This window comes from Chiloscyllium plagiosum, unplaced genomic scaffold (assembly GCF_037043375.1).
Source record: "Chiloscyllium plagiosum isolate Xiang-an unplaced genomic scaffold, Cpla_swu_hap1 HiC_scaffold_4, whole genome shotgun sequence".
Taxonomy (NCBI): Eukaryota; Metazoa; Chordata; class Chondrichthyes; order Orectolobiformes; family Hemiscylliidae; genus Chiloscyllium; species Chiloscyllium plagiosum.
In genome coordinates this window covers 133,541,432-133,560,430 of record NW_028270142.1, presented here as the reverse complement: position 1 = coordinate 133,560,430, position 18,999 = coordinate 133,541,432, and the positions used below count along the sequence as shown (strand labels likewise).

Genomic DNA, 18,999 nt, shown 5'->3' with positions numbered 1-18,999 from the left:
TTCAGAACTTAGCCAGCAGTGCTGCTACCAAGGACATTGTGCATCTTTGCCTCCCTCAGTATTTATTCCAACATGAAGGAATACTGAATCATCAGTTGAGAGTAGTGGTGTGTGGTAATCAGCAGGAGGTTTTCTTGCCCATGGTTGACCTGATGCATGAGACTTCATGGGGTCTGGAGTCAATGTTGAGGACTCCCCAAACACCTCCCTCCCGATGGTATACCACTGTGTCGCTACCTTTGCTGTCCTGTAGATGGGACAGGACATATTTATGGATGGTAATTGTGGTGTCTGAGATATGATTACTTGAGTATGATGATGTCAGGCTGTTGCTTAGCTAGTCTGTGAGACAGCCCTCCAGCTATTAGTAGGGAAGACTTTGTGCTGCTAGTAGGGCTGGATCATTTTCCTGTGCGTTATTCATCCTTTCTAGCAGTATGTACAACTGAATGGCTGACAAGGCCATTCCAGAGGGTAGTTAGGAGTCACATGTAGGCTGGACTAAGTAAAGACTAAATAAATCTTAATGGGATTTAGTGAACCAGACAACAATCTAATTCCAGATTTTTATTGAATCTACCAACTTCCGCAATGACATTTAAATGCAGTTCCCCAGGCCATGACTCAAGTCTCTGGTTTACTAATCCAGTGACAATATCACTAGGCCATCACCTCTTTAATCTTGCAAATCTCCTGGCAGGAGTGCGTCCTCTGTGTTCTGTCTGGGTAAGTAATTACCAGGGGGGTAGAGAAAGTTCACCTTTTCAAAGGTCACCCTTCCCCTGGGGCAGGGCTGCGTAGGTCCACCTCTGGGCTCAACTCTGGACGGAAGAAAGTCATAACTGGTCCTGGGGGACTGCCTAAGAAGAAATTGCTTGCAGAATTCAGTTGCAATATGATTGTTACCTGGTAAATCATCTCCTGCTGACATTAACTTTTCAGTCTCAGCATGATTACAACTGTAATAAAGCCAGATGGCTGCATCGATCAATTATTGGTTTGACTTCTGGTTGGACTTTTCCAAACCTTTACAACTTTTCTGCAAGATGGTGAAAAAAACTTGTTAGGAAACCAAGGCTCACATTACTTCCTGCATTTTTATCGATATTAATATTTTGTTGTGTTTTCAAATATATTTATGATGGCCAACATTTTGTAGATAATTGTATTCCATAGATATAGATCGTTTTGATAGCCCATTACCCCATAAATGCATCAATAGTTGTAATTTCTGTTTTTCCTTTTTCTACTAATCAATGATATAACCTCTTTTTTATTGATGTTCTGGTCAATACAGTTGCTGTAGACTGTTTTGTCATTCTTGCTCTTTTGCTGATTTGCAATAATAAAGGAAATGGACTGATTACTGTACATACACCAAAAGGAAACTGATGTCAGCAAAACAATTGCTTTAACTTCCATTACCCACTTATTTCCAAGTGCAAGTGACCCCTTATTGCACATTACAAAAACAAACATCAAAACACTTCACAGATTTTGAAGACAAGGATTGATGCAGGGTACATTGCTTTTTGTCATTTATATAAATAACTTGGAGGTTAACAAAGGAGGCATGGTTAGTAAGTTTGCAGGTGACACCAAATTTGGAGGTATAGTGGACAGCGCAGAAGGTTACCTCAGAGTACAACGGGATCTTGATCAGATGAGCCAATGAGCCAAGGAGTGGCAGCTGGAGTTTAATTTAGACAAATGTGAGGTGCTGCATTTTGGAAAGGCAAAGATTTAAAAGGGACCTAAGAGGCAGCTTTTTCACGCAGAGGGTGGTACATGTATTGAGTGAACTGCCAAAGTAAGTGGTGGAGGTTGGTATGATTACAACATTCAAAAAGCTCTGGATGAGTATATGAATAGGAAGGGTTTGGAGGGATATGGGCCAAATGCTGGAAAATGGGACAGGATTAATATAGGATACCTTGTCGACATGGTCAAGTTGGACCAAACGTCCATTTCTATGCTGTATATCTCTCTGACTCTATGACTATAAACCAGCATAGAATCAGCTAAGTGCATATCATGGGCAGTCATTTAGTGAGATGCAATGGTGAGATGGTTGAGAAGGTGATCTCCATTTTCTTTCAACAGAGACATCAGTCTCGGCACTGGGCACTGGGTTTTTGGACAGAAGTGAAAGGTTTCCCAGCAGCCAACCAGACCACTACTGTAACTCAAATACAGGCATCCATGAGGAGAGATTTGCGGTTGGGCATGATCTAAACATTCTATCAGGCTCTGACTGTTTAGACACCACATACAGAGCTCATAATATTTCAAAAAGATTGTAGATTCATAAAGAGACTTGACTGCAAATATCTAAGCTGTCTCCACAATGCTGTACTGAGGGAAAGTTGCAGAATGAAAAGTGCCATATTGGCGAGTGACATTAAACAGAGGCCCACAGCAATGAGGTTGACTCTTAATTGCCTTCTGAAATTGCCTCGCAAACCACTCAGTTGGATTAAACCATTAAAAATGACTTGAGAAAGGAACAAAGCTCAGTTGGCTGGACGGCCAGTTTGCATTGCAAAGTGACACCAAAAGCATGGATTCAACTGCCACGCCAGCTGAGGTTAACATGAAGACTTCTCCTTTGTAACCTCTCCTCTTGCCTGAGGCATGGTGACCCTCAGGTTGTCTCTCTGTAATGAGAGGGAAGCCCTATGATCTAGGAAGACGATGGTGACTTTTATTATCGACAAGTTAAAATGCAGAAACTCACGAAGCCTGCTTTAACAGCATCTTTCAAACCCAAAACCTCAAACACCTAAAATGACAAGAGAGGCGGATTTTTGGGAACACCACAACTTGCACGTTCTTCTCCAATCCACACACCATTCTGACTTGAAAATATTTAATGCTGTTCCTTCACATTTGTGCAATCTCACATTTTGCAATGAAATGGAAGAGAAACTAAATTTAAAAACTTTTTTTCCCACATACATTAATCATGTTAGTTTTTATCCCAAATTTCACTTGAATAAACTCAGTTCTATGTAGCAGGATGAGAAAACAGGAAAACAATTATCTGATTATCTTCATGGAAAGTGCTATGATAATAAGGCCGCTTGCACATTTCCACGGGGTTAAGGCAACAATAGACTATGCAGAATGTGCAGGAAGCCAGATAGTTTTGGAATTCATGACTTTTTGGCACCTGTTCGCCTCGGTCCAGCCAGCAAAAGCAAAAGGAATTTCTAAAGCAGTTCAATAACAATAGACATAATGCTGTATTTACAACCAGGAGAATAATTATTTGAAAGTAATTTTGGATTATTCTGCATTGTTTCAGTAACTTGCATACTTGCACATTACTCATAATGTATCAAAATTAATTGCTTTTACTTTCCCAAATTCACTACATTCACTTTGTTAAATGCTCAATTAGTTTCTCCTTTGTGGTATCCTGTTCCCTTTTGGAGGTTTAATTGACACTTATCCATATCTAGATTGCTTCATGATAAAATGCTTAGATCCATTGGTACAGCAATAATCAGTTCTTTTGCTCATTTATTTAATCTGAGCTTTGGCAGAAGTCATGATCTACTTCCTTTCTGGAAGTTCTTTGGAGCTTGTAGCTATATCCTTATCAAACATTTTTTAATGTATAAGATGATGTCAAACTGATAACAACAGTATCAAGCTTGTGTGGTTACAATGGAGTAAAGATTCATCCAGCAGGACTATTGTAAACTATCAGCAATGAATCAGAAACCTTGATTTACATATTAGACCGATTTTCTGTGCCAATTTGACAGTTTGCCTACCACACTGCTCATTCACTATTCTCCATGTAGAGCTATGGGCTAAATAAAATAGTTATTCCAAAGGCTATTTAAACTGAATCTGATAAAATGGAATATGCGTTTTGAAGTGTTGAATTAAATAGACCATAATGGTTGAATTAAACTATACCATCACTAGTACTGTTGCATGTGCAGTTCAGTTCTCAAAAATATCTTTACACCTTGCGCTTTGAAGACAAAAAAATCATTATAAGCTTCTTCTGTTGGGTCAGGAGACATCTAAATCAGAAACAAAAACTGAAATTGCTGAAGAAAGGTAACTGGACGAACCTTTCACTACATTTTCTTTCCAGACCTGCTGAGTTGTTCCAGCAATTGCTTTTTTGTTTCTGATTTCTAGCATTCACAGTTCTTTGGTTTTTAGCTCACAGTAATGTTCTCTTATCTCTAAGTTGAACCTGGTGTCTCACAAGAGGCCATCATGTATCACAGATGTAATGTAACTAGACAATAAGTAATATGTAACAAGTCTTTACTATTAATCAGGACTGAACAGATTTTCTACTGAGGATTTTGTACGTGCATCCTTCTTCACTAATAAACTAATACAAAGATGAGGGATAACCACCAGTGAATCTGGACAAGACATCCCAGATGATTTGTGGATGACCAACCACAAAGATATGATTTTTAAAAATTGACAAACTTTACATCTTTGAAGTGAAATATTGGCCTGATATTATGGTCAATGGTGAAGAAAAATGGTGATTTGTGAGGAAACTGCTCACAGAAAATTAGCAAACTCTGGGGTGTGATTTCTCCTATTAGGGCATCAATTTCATTCTGTCGTCATTGATTCTCTGTCTTTCAGGGATGGTCATGTCATCAAACAGGCTAAACAGCAAGTCAAATTGAGCAATTCTTCCAGACAGCAGACCAAGAAGTAAAAAGCACTGCTAATCACTTTTTAAAAGAGAGAGAGAGAGAATATAAAGATTGCCACATGCTCATGGGATTAAGATAGAAAGTGACACATCCCAAACAAACTTTAACAAACTCTTTAATATTTAAACAATCTACAAATTTCTATCATGGAATGAAGGGATGACATTTCAGATTTTTACAATAAGTTTTTCAGGGGCACTTTTTGACAGTAAGTATGATTTAGTGTCTCTTTTTATAACAAAATTAATAGGTATAAATTTGAAGTTCACACTAAGCCACTGGTTCTTGAATTTCCAAGGACTTCAACAGTGCAGCCTGTGGAGAAGCAGGTTATCAGGAGCAACTTTCACATTTAACTGAACATATGCAGATAACGGCACTTGCTGTCAGTCTTGCTTACTATTCTGTGTCCTATGATCCTGCCCCACTAGCTACTTGATGAAGGAGCAGCACTCTGGAAGCTTGTATTTCCAACTAAACCTGTTGAACTATAACCTGGTGTTGTGTGATTTTTAACTTCGTCCACCCCAGTCCAACAGCTGCACCTCCAAAATCACATTATTTATAGTGAGTGCTGACAATTTTTGACCACCACTTTATCTGAATATTTTTGGACCAACATTGACTATACATTTCATAAAATATAAGTTTGTTAGCTATAATTTGTTTTAGTCCTTGGATGTTTTAACTCTGTACTGTGCTAATGTAATGGTGTGCTTTTTCTTCTCTCAAGCATCTGTTCAAGATGGTCTGCCTGCTCAATGTTTATGACTAAAGAATCAAAAACATTGATGAGTATCTGCTCCAGTGTGCTTAAAAACATTTTAAAGATTACCATTAGGAAATGTTAAGAGACCATTCCCTGGTTGTAGCAGAGCTCAATTGAAACTAAACAAAAAATGGTCAGCATAAAGCTGTGCAGAAATGATATACAGAACAACCTTGGTTATCTGAAGATCAATTATCCGAAGTTCAGATTATCGAACAAGATCTCAAGGTCCCATTAAAACGTTACCCGTTATCCAATCAGTTATCTGCACAAAACACTCTCCACCTGCCTCCATCGGATAATCGAGGTTGTTCTGTATTTATCCCTAACTGCAAGAATAGGATCTCAAGGTGGAATTTTCTCTTGCTTGCAGGTGGTGAAACAGGTGGCATGAAAGGCTCAGCTAGCTCAGTCGGTGGAGCGTGAGACTCTTAAATTCAGGGTCGTGGGTTCAAGCCCCACGCTGGGTGCTTTCAACCATTAATAGGATCACAGTTCTCCATTCCACTTACAGTGCTATGGGTGGCACAGTGGCTCAGTGGTTAGCATTGCTGCCTCACAACACCAGGGTCCAAGATTCAATTCCAGCCTTGGGTGACTGTCTGTGTGGAGTTTGCACATTCCCCCTTGTCTACATGGGCTTCCTCTGGGTGCTCCGGTTTCCTTTACAGTCCAAAGATATACAGGTCAGGTGAATTGGCCATCATAAATTGTCCATAGTGTTAGGTGCATCAGTCAGAGGGAAATGGATCTGGGTGGGTAACTCCTCTTCAGAGGGTTGGTGTGGACTTGTTGGGCTGAAGGGCCTGTCCCTACACTGTAGGGAATCTAATCTAATCTAAAAAGGGAAATAATGCAGCATGTTGGCTCTGGTGAGATCCTTGACCTCTTTCGCCACCTCAGCAATTAAGTTCTGTGTGAGATGGTTCTTGGGCAACCTATGACATCCCTGCTACTTAAGGGCCTCATATCTCCACTTCCCCATTATCCTAACCACTTCCCCTTCCAGCTGGCCAGAAAAAGTGACTAGGGTAATGCAAATGGGAAACCAGGACAACCTGCTTGCTTGGTTTGGGGGGAGGTGTCCAGGGGGATAAACTTCAATTACCCCTACCTGGAGCATTCGGAGACACAGTGGGTAGCCTCTGAAGCTCACTCTCATACTTTTGTGTCTGACTCTACCCTCCCTTTGACCCCCATGCTGCGACAAAATAAAAATTGTTCATGTTGTTATTGCTGGATCTCCAGGGAGTAGGCCTTGACAGGCTGACCTTTCGACCTGAAACTGTTGGTTTCTGATTGGTTTTCTGGGACACTGGTGTTGAGGACTGTGATGATCCAAGAAATTCACCCACACTCGCCTGTCAATATTTTACAAGCTGTTTGGCATGAAATCTGTCAGGTTATCTCAGCAATGGGGTGACGTGTTAGTCACTACCTACAAAACTCACTCTGTCCCCTACGCTTTATCCCAAAGAAAGGGAAAGTTCCTCTCATACAATCCTACAGCCGAAAAGCAGACCATGCAGCCATTTTTCTTACTACTGGCTTTGAAAGAAGTATATGATTAGTCTCACTCCCATATTTTTCTCCAAGTCCAATTGCTATTTGAAAATTACTATGGAATCTGACTCCACCAAATGTTCAGGTGAATTATAAATCCGAACAATCTCAGTGTGAAGAAGTTTCTGATTTTCCTTCTGTTTTCATTTTGCCAATTATTTAGGATTTATAACTTCTGAGTGCTCTGAAACTGACTGGCCAGAATAAATAGTTTCTTTTTATTTGCTCTAAAAAAGCCTTTATAATTAAGAATGCCTCTACTAGATCTCTCCTTGGTTTTCTCAGCTCGAGTGGTGATGGGGAGAATTTCAATTTCTCTAGTCTCTCTAAATGAAGGATGTGTTTCTCAGCTCTACAATCATCCTGAAAACTTCTCCCTATCTTCTCCATAGCCTTTTTATTGTTCCCTAAGTGCGGAGTCCAACATTACACTGAGGCCTAATCAGGGAGTTTTAAAGGTTCAGCATGGCTTTCTTGTTTTGTATTCAATGTCCCTGTTTACAAAGCTAAGTATCATTAACGCTTTCTTCACAGTTGTTTCGAGCTGTGTTTCAGCATCAGGCATTTGTGAATATGCACACCCACGTCGCACTGCTCTTTCAGCCACCTTAAAACAGCAACATTTGCACTATACTCTCTCTCCAAGCTGTTTTTCTGACAGTGCTTCATTTTTACATTAAGTGATACCCCCCATTTTGACAAAACATTCAGTTAGATATACATCTTGTCATTCAGAAATATGAAAAAGTTGGTGTCAAAATCTTAGGAAAATCATGCAATGGTACGAAGTCCCAATTATTATTGTCAAGCTCCTGTCCCATTTAAAGAAGCCATGAGCTAATTTTTGTAACTTCTGATGAAGTGGTCAGAGGCCATAAATTTTGATGTGGAATATTTTGTACAGAATTGGCAACACATCTCGAGTTATGAGACGAGATTTGTACGTGTAAAATGAGGACATGTTTTTTTTTGCCATTGCTTCAACTTAAATGTCAAAATACTACATTGAACATTGCACTTCTACAAAGCCCGATACATGGGGCTCAGTTTGTGGCCTTTTTAAATGCCGCCCTCTCTGTAGTTCTTTTACCCTGCCAGGTTTGATTGGCATATTGATGATTTGGCATCCAACCCACCCATGTGGCCAAAAATAACAAGCTTTTGCATGCTCAGTTTTTCAATATGGAAATGAAATGTCTGCCCATTTCCTCTGAGGAGTCCATCACAGACCCAAGCTAAATATTCAGCAGCAATCTAGTGAAATTTAAGAATTTAGTTTCTCTGCAGTCACGCTGTCCCCAGCACCCTCCCTCTCCCCTGCCACTCCCTTCAGTCCCAATTTTGGGTGGAAACACTATAAAAATATCAATGTCTACCCAGCAGTAACAACACGTACTTTCAATATGTAGCACTGTTGATTGCAGTAAATCGACGTACAATGTTCACAGAAACATTATCATCTGAATTTTGACAGGGAGTCACATAACGAAGCAAGTAACCAAAACGTTAGTCTGAAAGATAGGTCTTAAGGAATATCTTAAAGGAGAATAGATAGTTAGGGCAGCTCAAAGACAGAATTTCATAACTTAACCAATAGCTTCCAACAGTCTGCAAAGCTGCTTGATGTACTGTCCAAGTGAATTAGCTCCAAACTCAGATTCTCAGGCCAATTAGCAGCAAAACATCCTGACTTGGGAGAAGGAAACAATGAACATTTGTTTGAGACTGACTGAGATTTGAAGGAAACTGCAACACTAACAGATGTAATTTGTGAGGCCATAAAACAGCAATGCTGCTTTGATGGAGAACCAGCTTCATGAAAAAGTAGTTGGCAAGCTCTTTAGTTTATTCACAGATGCATGCCGCACTCTCATAAATAATGGTGAAATGTAATATCTTGCCACTTGTATATAACATCATCAGGTTGAAAAAGATTTAACTGGATTGTCTCCCACTTCAAATTTATCAGAGTACATTTTTTTCAATCTGAATCTTTTCGACAGCTGATTTGGATTAGTCAAAATAATTTGAGAGGCATTTACCACTCTTAGTTGAATTTGTATGCGCACTTTTTCTTGGGTAATCATACTTTTTGATTTTAGTGATGAAACAGTGACATTGACCTTGCTTTCTGTGGGTCAGGGGCCTAGGGGCCAGGAGGAATGGTTTAGGGTGATGGTGTTAAGTGTGAAAGCTCAGTAGTGTATGGTACAACTAGAGACTTTAGGATTAGAGATTTCCTTGTGATCAGAAGGCTGAGTCTGTGGCTTGGGTCCAAGGTGGTAGTCTCATGCTGCCCTAATTCCTAATCCTGATGCCCAAGCAGTGATCCCTGCCTTTATTTTTGCTTGTCCTTAGATTCTCTTTGAGAAGGTAGTGCTGAGCTGTACACTACAATGCTGTAGGGGAGGGAGTTGCAGGATTCTAGCCTAATAACACTGAATGAATGGCGATATATTTCCAAGTCAGGATGGTGAGTGGTTGGGAAGGAAACTTGTAGGTTGTGGTATTCCAATGAATCTGCTGCCTTTGTCCTTCAATTTGATAGTGGACATGTGTTTGGAAGCTGCTGTTTAAGGATCGTTGGTATATTTCTGCAGTATATTTGTAGATGGCACACATTCGTCACTGAGATAGATGGTCATTGCCTCACATTTCCTTTCCTAGATTCAGTTGGAGGGTGAGGCACAATATTTAAATGAAGCCTCACGGTAGCTATTCCTATGGACCTGGACATGCGAGTTCATTGTCTGGCTTGACCTGACTTCAACCATCCCACCTGACTTGAAATCCAAGATTTCTTAAGTGAATATTCTGAGAGTTGTTACACTTATAGAAAAGCAGTTCCATGTAAGTCACTGGCCGAGACCAGGAATGGAGAAAAGCCAGGCAGAGGGAGAAATTAAGTGGAAGGTGGAGTCTCGCACTCCTGAGAGATACAATTGCCTACGTGCAGGACAGAGGGTTGGACACCTGCCTGATCAGCCTGGACCAGGAGAAAGCCTTTGACAGGATATCACACAGGTATATGAGAGATGTTCTCTCCAAAATGGGCTTTGGGGAGGGAATCTGCAATTGGATCAGACTGCTCTACACCAACATTGTCAGTGCAGTCTCAATCAATGGGTGGGAATCAGATAGCTTCCCTGTCAGATCTGGAGTCAGGCAGGGCTGCCCTCTCTCTCCTGCCTTGTTTGTGTGCTGCATAGAGCCATTTGCCAAGTCCATCAGGAAGGATGCGAGCCTGAGAGGGGTGACTATTCCTGGCAGCGGGGACCTGCAGGTTAAGGCCTCTCTGTACATGGATGATGTCGCCGTTTTCTGCTCGGATCCGCTGTCCGTGCGCAGACTCAGGCACATATATGACCAGTTCGAACGGGCCTCAGGGGCCAAGGTAAACCGAGGCAAGAGCGAGGCCATTCTCTTCGGGAACTGGGCCGACCAATCCTCGATCCCCTTCACCGTCAGGACCGACCACCTGAAGGTGCTGGGTATTTGGTTCGGGGGGGCTGGGGCGTGCGCCAAGTCTTTGGAGGAGCATATCAGCAAAGTGAGGCAGAAACTGGGCAGATGGAAGCTTCGGTCGCTCTCCATCGCGGGAAAAAACCTGGTCATCAGGTGTGAGGCACTGTCATTGCTATTATACGTGGCACAGGTCTGGCCTATTCCCAGAACCTGTGCTGCTGCAGTCACCCGGGCCATCTTCCAGTTTATATGGAGGTCAAAGATGGACCGGGTCCGAAGGGACTCACTGTACAAAGATCTGGGCAACGGGGGAAAAAATACACCCAATGCCACCCTCACCCTTAATGGCCACCTTTGTGTGTGACTGCATCAAGCTGTGCGTGGATCCCCGGTACGCAAACACCAAGTGTCACTACGTACTGAGGTTCTACCTGTCCCCGGTGTTGCGAAGGATGGGCCTGCCCTTGCTGCCACGGAACGTTCCGAGTAGTTGGACCGTTCCGTATCACCTGTCCTTCGTGGAGAAGTTTATGAAGAAAAACACCTTTGACCACAAGTCCATCAGGAAGTGGTCAGCACATAGTGTCCTTGAGACCCTTTGGGAAAAGGAGAGGGCGGATCCTATCGAGCAGTTCCCTGAGCAGACTGTCAAAGCCATTTGGCAGAATGCCTCATCGCCAGAACTTTCCAACAAGCACCAAGACATGGCTTGGCTGGTGGTGAGAAGGGCTCTGCCTGTGAGATCGTTTATGCACGCCTGGACTCTCAGCCGCACCGCACGCCGCCCTCGAAGCGGCTGCGGGGGGGACGAGAACTGTCACACACCTCCTTCTGGAATGTGCCTACACAGAAGAAGTCTGGAGAGGAATGCAGTGGTGTTTGTCGAGGTTCGTCCCGAGCAGTGCCGTGACGCGGGACTCCGTGCTCTACGGCCTGTTCCCCGGGACGCACACCGAGACGAACATCAACTGTGCCTGGAGGATCATCAACTCGTGAAGGACGCTCTCTGGGCGGTCCGAAACCTGTTGATCTTCCAGCTGAAGGAGTTGACCCCGACTGAGTGTTGCAGACTGGCACATTCCAAGGTCCAGAACTACATGTTGAGGGATGCGCTGAAGCTTGGGGCAGCTGCCGCCAAGGCGCGGTGGGGAAATACCACCGTGTAACATCTGCCTGCCTAAAGAAGAACAGGGGGCCCGCACAGTCATTTGGGCCCTGCTGACGCCTCAGCTAAAGATGTAATTGTACAGACCTGTAAATAGGAATGATTACTCTGTTTTCGGTATGCAAACAAATGGAATGTTTACATATGTATGGCATGTCCAGTTGTACAGATAATCAAAGTATTTTATGAATAAAGTATATTTTTGAAATAAAAAAAAGAAAATAATTACTTTGGGCCAAAGGCCTGTTGAGATTTATACCATGATTAATATCATCAAAAGATTTTCAGAGCAGCAAATGCTATTAATAAATTGGGGACAATATGTTTATTTGAATCTAACTGAAGACCACAGGAAACTATTCAATGTAAATTAAGGGTTTATGCATATTTAATATGAAGACATGTGAACTTAACAATATTAGTATCATTTTTTGGGGGAGCAATTGAATGAGGGGAGGGGAGGATTAGTGATTGGAAGGTTCTTGAGACAGTGATCAGGATAGTTTGAGGGATCTGTAGTTGGGGAGGGAAGCAGTGATCACAGGTGCACTGAGCAGTGAAGGGGGGGGGGAGTCAGTGGGTATGAAATGGAACATATATATTCATTTATATTTGTGCTGAGACTTTTTCTCTTATTTTAAGTTTAATAAAGGTTATGAAATCAGAGAAGAAAATGGAAACTGTGAGTGAGTGTTGTTATTATTTATATTTTTAAGATGGTAAGTTAATCTAGAAATTTCAGATACCCGTGATATTCTAAGATTTCAAGTCAATCCAATTCTGTGACCCTCTTGATTCAGAATGTGGTAGGAATTACAATCAAAGAAGTGTCAAAGTGCAAGTAGTTATAATGTGTTATAAATGGAACTTGCATTTCATTTTTTCGTGTAAATGCTGGGAGCATGTTTGTAATCAGGCAATATGTTCTTGCTTTGGAACTAATCTTGCTTATTGAATCATAAACCTTTTTTCTTTTGCTCAACATAGGAGTTGGTACATTTGGTACTAACTTTCAATGCTGCAGGTTTATGAAAGGATTGTAGCCACAGCATACAAGCTGCAGCAGTGCACCTTTTGATAGTCAATAGATATTGTAATATACACAGATATAACATACAATAACACAGGCCTGAGGGTGTCCCAGGAGTGTACGCAATCATGAAACTAACGCATAAAAAGCAAAGAAAACCAATGGTAGGTGACAGGATTGGGGTCTTTTTGAAACCAACAGCAGATAACTAACACATTAATAAAAAGGGAGAGCATTGATTAAAAAGATGCAATTTGACATTAAATAAAAACTAACAGCCAGAGCTTCTGTGGATATGTAAAGAGAAAGAGAGTAGCTCAAGAGAGTATGGGCAATTTGGAGGATGCAATAATGGGGAACTGGTAAATAATTTAAACCAACATTTTGCATTGTTCTTCATGGTGAACGGAATTATAAATATCCCCAAGATATCAGGGTAGATAGACCCCACTTGGAATACTGTGAGCAGAAATAAGTACCATTCCTTAAGAAGGATATGTTAGGGTTAAGTTATGGGTACACATACAAATTAGTCCTGTTTTCTCTAGAATTTAAAAGGATAAAGGATGATCCAATCAAAGTCTTCAAGACATTAACAGAAAAGAGAGATAAACTATTTCCACTGCTTGTGGATTCTAGAACTAAAGGGCATAGTCTGAGAATTAGGGCCACACCATTCAGGAGAGATGTTAGGAAGCACTTCTACAAACAAGGGGTGGTAGGCTTTTGGAACTCTCTTCCAAAAATGGCAGTGGATGCTGGATTAATTGGTATATATGTGAGATATTAAGGGATATGGGATATGGACTAGCGTTAGGTCACAGATCAGCCACGATCTCAATGAATGACAAACACTCTCGAGGCACTGAATGGCCTACTTCTCTTTCTCTATTCCTTTGGTCTTAAGGGAATAAAGATCTTGGAACAGTCTCTAACATGAGGAACAAAGTATTTGACAAACCACTGGGACTAAAGGCAGACAGGTTGCTAGGACCCGATGACCTGCTTTCAGAGGTTTTAAAGGAAATGGCTCCAGAGATATTGAAGGTATTGATCAAATTATTTCAGAACTCACTGGACTCCAGGAGGGTTCTAGTAGATTGGAAAACTGTTAACATGATGCTCCTATTCAAGAGGGGAAGGACACACAAAGCAGGAAATTATAGGCTGGTTCATCTAAAATCTGTTGTTGGAAAAATTCTAGAGTCCATTATTTAAAAAAAATCTCAATACAATCAAACTGAGGAGCGATGCTGCCTGAACTGCTGTGCTCTTCCAGCACCACTAATCCAAAATCTGGTTTCCAGCATCTGCAGTCATTGTTTTTACCACAATCAAACTGATCCAACTGAATTTTGAGAGAGGGAAATCATGTTTAACAGGTTTTCTAGAATTCTTTGACAACATAACATACAGAGTTGATAAGGGGAAATGGTAGATGTAGTGTAATTTGATTTCCAGATGGCATTCGGTAAGATGCCACATAAAAGGTTATTGCACAAGATAGAAGCTCATAGTGTTAGTAGTTATGTATTAGCATAGATTGAGGCTAGTTAACACAAAAAGCAGAATGTTGTGATTTTTGGGTCTTTTTCAGGTTTAAAAGACAAAGCAAGTGGAACACCATTCGGATCAGTTGTTCTCAATTACTTACTGCATTAATGATTTGGAGGAGAGGGCAAGTTACATGTGTCCAAATTTGCTCATGGTACGAAGTAGGCAAGACAGCAAGCTGTGATAGGGACATAAGGAATCTGCAAGGGGATGTATTGTTTGAGACGGCAAAACTTAGTAGATGGAGTTAACTGTAGAAAAGTGTGGGCTTGTGTAATTTGGTAGGAAGAATAAAAAGACTATTAATTCAATGGAGAGAGAGATTCCGAGAAAGTGTATCAGAGAGAGACCTGGGTGCTCTTGAGCATGAAATACAAAAGGTGAGTATTTAGGTGCAACATGTAATTAAGAAGGTAAATGAAATGTTATCCTTCATTGCTAGGAGGCTGGAGTTTAAAAATAAGTGGTTCTTTTTTACAATTGTACAGCTTGATGATAACTTTGCACCTGGAGTACTGTGTACAGTTTTGGTCCCTCTAATTAAGAAAGGACCATTCTAGCAACAGGGGCAATTCAAAAAAGATTTGCTATGCTGATTCCTGGATGAAAGTGTTGACAAATAAAGAATGGTTAAATAGTTTATGTTTTTATTTATTAGCGTTGAGAAGAATGAGTGATAATCTTTTGAAGCAAACAAGATTCTGAGATAGATTGACAGCTTGATAGATGCTGAGAAGTTTTTCCACAGTTGAGGGAATCTTGAAAGAGGGGACATAGTTACAGAATAAGGTACACTTATTTAAAACTGAGATGTGAAAGAATTTCTCATTCGACAGAGTAGCGAATGTCTGGAATTCTCTATCCTGGAGAGTTGAGGAGGCTAGATCAATGAAAGTGTTTAAAGAGGAGGTAGGTAGATTTTTTAAAATATTAAGGAATCGAAGGTTATGAGGAACATTCATGAAAGAAGAGTTGAGGGACAGTTCAACCATGCTTTAATGATTGATGGGGCAGGATTAATGGCTCAATGTCCTACTCCTGCTCCTAATGTTTTATGAGGGGTTGTTGATACACCCATGCTTTGAAAGATCTATATTACAACACAAGGATAACATGGTAAATCAAATCAGCCTCACTATCATTTGATTCACAACATAGTGAAATTAAGAAATCCAATGACCCTCCAAACCGCCCATTCGTTCCTAACCAGACTTTATAAATAACAGATCTTGGACTCCAAGTCTATAACTTAAACAAAAATTAACAATTTTTATTAATAATGTAATTTTAGCAGAACGTAGATAAACAATGAGGTAATTTATTTAGTACCCAGGCTCTAGTTATTCCTCCACTTTTGAACCTACCTCCATTAGGATGTCCAGTGCCATATCTGAGAACTAGGCATGAATGTTCATTAATTTGTTTTTTCTCTCTCTCTCTTGTGAATCTTTTACCAATGGGTAACCTGGCATTGTGTGCTCCACATTCTCCATGAAGTGAATGTGAGTGGTCCATATATAGTGAAGTTCTATCCTTATAGGTAGTGGAGTGTGAATATTCATATTGTCAATCTGATGGTTTGCAGGTCCCTGGGCAGAGTGAGGATTAGAAGGACTGGGGACAGAATTGGTACTCAATCACAAATGGTAGTCACCAATTGAAGCAAAGTAATGGTCTATTGATGTAAATTAACAAAGAACAGCCTGAATTTTCCACTCAGCTTGTGTGTGCTCCATCCACCACCGCAGAGTTTGAGGCTGTCTTCACCATTGTGGACCTATGATTGCTCACTGCCCAATAAAGGGCTTTCCTTTCACAATACAGGTCCAACCAACTTACAACATAGTACAAGAAATACATGAGACTACATCTGTTTTGTGGAACTCGTTATTTTCTGGAACAAATCATTCACCTGGTTTGTGACACGTAACTCATCAGGAATCCCTCTCACTCCTACTACCTGCCATTGGTTGGTTGGAAGGACTTGCAGGTTGACAGTTCACTTGTTTGGCCTCATTATGAATGCTGAAAATGTGTTGCTGGAAAAGCGCAGCAGGTCAGGCAGCATCCAAGGAGCAGGAGAATTGACGTTTCGGGCATGAGCCTGAAGAAGGGCTCATGCCCGAAACATCGATTCTCCTGCTCCTTGAATGCTGCCTGATCTGCTGCGCTTTTCCAGCAACACAGTTTCAGCTCTGATCTCCAACATCTGCAGTCCTCACTTCCTCATTATGAATGCACCTTTCACAGCCATCAAATGGTTCTTGAGATCTGAGTTTCTGGCTCAGAGATAGGGTCAAAACCCATTGCTCCACCAGACCTGCACTGGCTGCTGAGACCATGCTTTAATCTAAAACTTTTAAAAACTGCAGACTGTCTCACTCTTATGTGAACTCCAGGAGCTGCTCTTACTGAGCTGTTCTTATTATTGGCTGTTAAGTAGAGGGGCAGCCTGTTGGATGTCCGCTAATTGGCCAATTTGGAGAAAATCACTGCAGGATAACTGTTTTCCACATAGCATGCAGTTGCAGTATGTACCCTTCCCCCAAGTGACCCTGATGTCAGTGTTTGGAATCAAAACCCAAAACTGAAAAGTGTGTTGCTGGAAAAGCGCAGCAGATCAGGCAGTATCAAAGGAGCAGGAAAATCGACGTTTCGGGCATAAGCTCTTCTTCAGGAATCCAGAAGAAGGGCTTATGCCCGAAACGTCGATTCTCCTGCTCCTTTGATGCTGCCTGATCTGCTACGCTTTTCCAGCAACACATTTTTCAGCTCTGATCTCCAGCATCTGCAGTCCTCACTTTCTCCTAATCAAAACCCAAAATCCAGCTTGTGCCACTCCATGAAAATTGTTCAGTTAGTGCTTGAGTGCAAAAGCTGCAGGTACCTCTGTTTTGGCACCTCCTGGAAATTTCAAAACATGATAATCAGCAACTCTTACCAGAATTGCCAAAATAAAGCTTTCAAACAAGATATGCCTTCAGGCAGCACCCACTTCATTTTCATCTTGCTTCAATATAATTGCTTTGCATGTGTGTATATCTTCAAAATAAATTCCTTATCATAAGAAAATCTTTGCATTAATGGTGAATTGTTACACCAACTGAAACCCAATTTGGATGTCAGATTACTGAGAGCTAAATACCTGAGTCCAAACTCAGTTGTTTGAGAAGTACTGGCTTTGAATTAATTGTAAGATGTAAGAAGACTTCCTGGGCATGAGCTATTAAAGGAAAGAGCAAAAGGATTTATGCAGAGCAATTGAGGCAGTACAAGTAAATATCTGAAGGAGCCACAGAACTTGCAGAAATTCTGGTAATAAACTAAATAAGCTGACAAATGGATCAATTTACAGATAATGAAGAAGTTAAATTTCAAAACTAATTTGAATATCCATCATTCAATTCAGCTTGGTGTTGTTTAATTTTCTTATCTGTGGCCTTGCTGCACTGCACTGGCTCACACTAACTTCTTTCAGATTCTCAACCTTGGGCCTACATTTGCAAATGTAAATGGTGTTTTTGCTATAATTGAATCCTCAGCTGCATGTAAGATTTTCCTTATGTGTTTTAGTGGGTCCCATCCTGCACTAAAACTCACGCTTGAAATGGAACAGTCAATTGAGCTCCTTTCCTCGATGCCCTAAACAATGGATTCTCAACTACTGCCTAGCAGAAATTTACTACCACTGGCCAGAATATACATTGGGATACTTATGATTCCACAAGTTATAGGATTGTTGACAATCTCATGAATAGTGTCCAAGCTCTTTGTCCATCTTGATGACTTGATCTCGAAGTAGGGCACATCAAAGCAATCCTGTAGGATAACGACTATCCTGGTCAGATCATTTCTCATTGTATATCAGACAAACTCATGGAAGGTGCTAACTTCTCTGATCCACCTCAGATCACTGTGGAAAGGGCCAGGCATCTCGAATGTTTGTGCAGCAGAAGAAGCAAGCTTGGCAGTAGCAACATTAATGATATTCACTACTGATAGGATGCTGTTGTCAAGCCAAAAACACAACCTTCCTATCACACAATGGATGATGTGGTATCTACATTTTACTGCCAGTGTGATGCCAAGCATGCAGGCCATATGTCTCAAACTTTCTGGTGTACCATATGAAACTGCAAATCCTTTCGGTTCTTCTCAACAATTAAGATACCAACAATACCGAATGGGCCTTTATTTGTCGATCACGTTATGCCGTCCACCACTAGATATTTGATATCTATCCAGTTTGATAGATATGTACAGAAAGAACTATACTGACAACCAAATTCGGAGTTTCAGTCAGGCTCATGGTTTGGCACATTTGTGTATAGCTTTTCAGATAGAAAGATCACATATATTCACCACCCCTGTTTCAACTCAATAAAAAGGATGACAGCCATTTACTGGTTCATTTCTCAGGGCAACCCCTGTCCAATCAGAGTCAACCAGTCTGGTTTGAAATCTGAACCAAGCCTGGCAATTAACTGTCAATCATTAATAGCTGTATTCTCCTTGGCAATACCTCAACGACTTGCCAACCAATCCACATTCTCCCCTCAAGCAGGATAATCTTAAAGTCACCATAGACCCAGAGGACTATAGGGCTACTCTAATTATACAGCAACAGCTGGTTATGAGTTTAACGTGAGGAACACCTCGCCTTTGGCGAAGAGTGAGGTCGAGAAGGCAGGATCTTCAAGGTAACCTCAGGTGGTACAGGAATTGAACTCAAGCTGTTAGGGTAACA

General features: G+C 41.1%; 1 long non-coding RNA gene and 1 other non-coding gene across 2 annotated transcripts in view; both read left to right on the top strand.

Annotated features, from left to right (window-relative positions):
* Window positions 1-18,999, top strand: part of LOC148150489 (uncharacterized) — a 165,701-nt gene that overhangs the window by 13,608 nt on the left and 133,094 nt on the right. The gene's annotated exons all lie outside the window — the stretch shown is intronic.
* trnak-cuu (transfer RNA lysine (anticodon CUU)) lies at window positions 5,873-5,945 on the top strand. Its single transcript has one exon. It is a non-coding gene; the product is annotated as a tRNA-Lys (tRNA).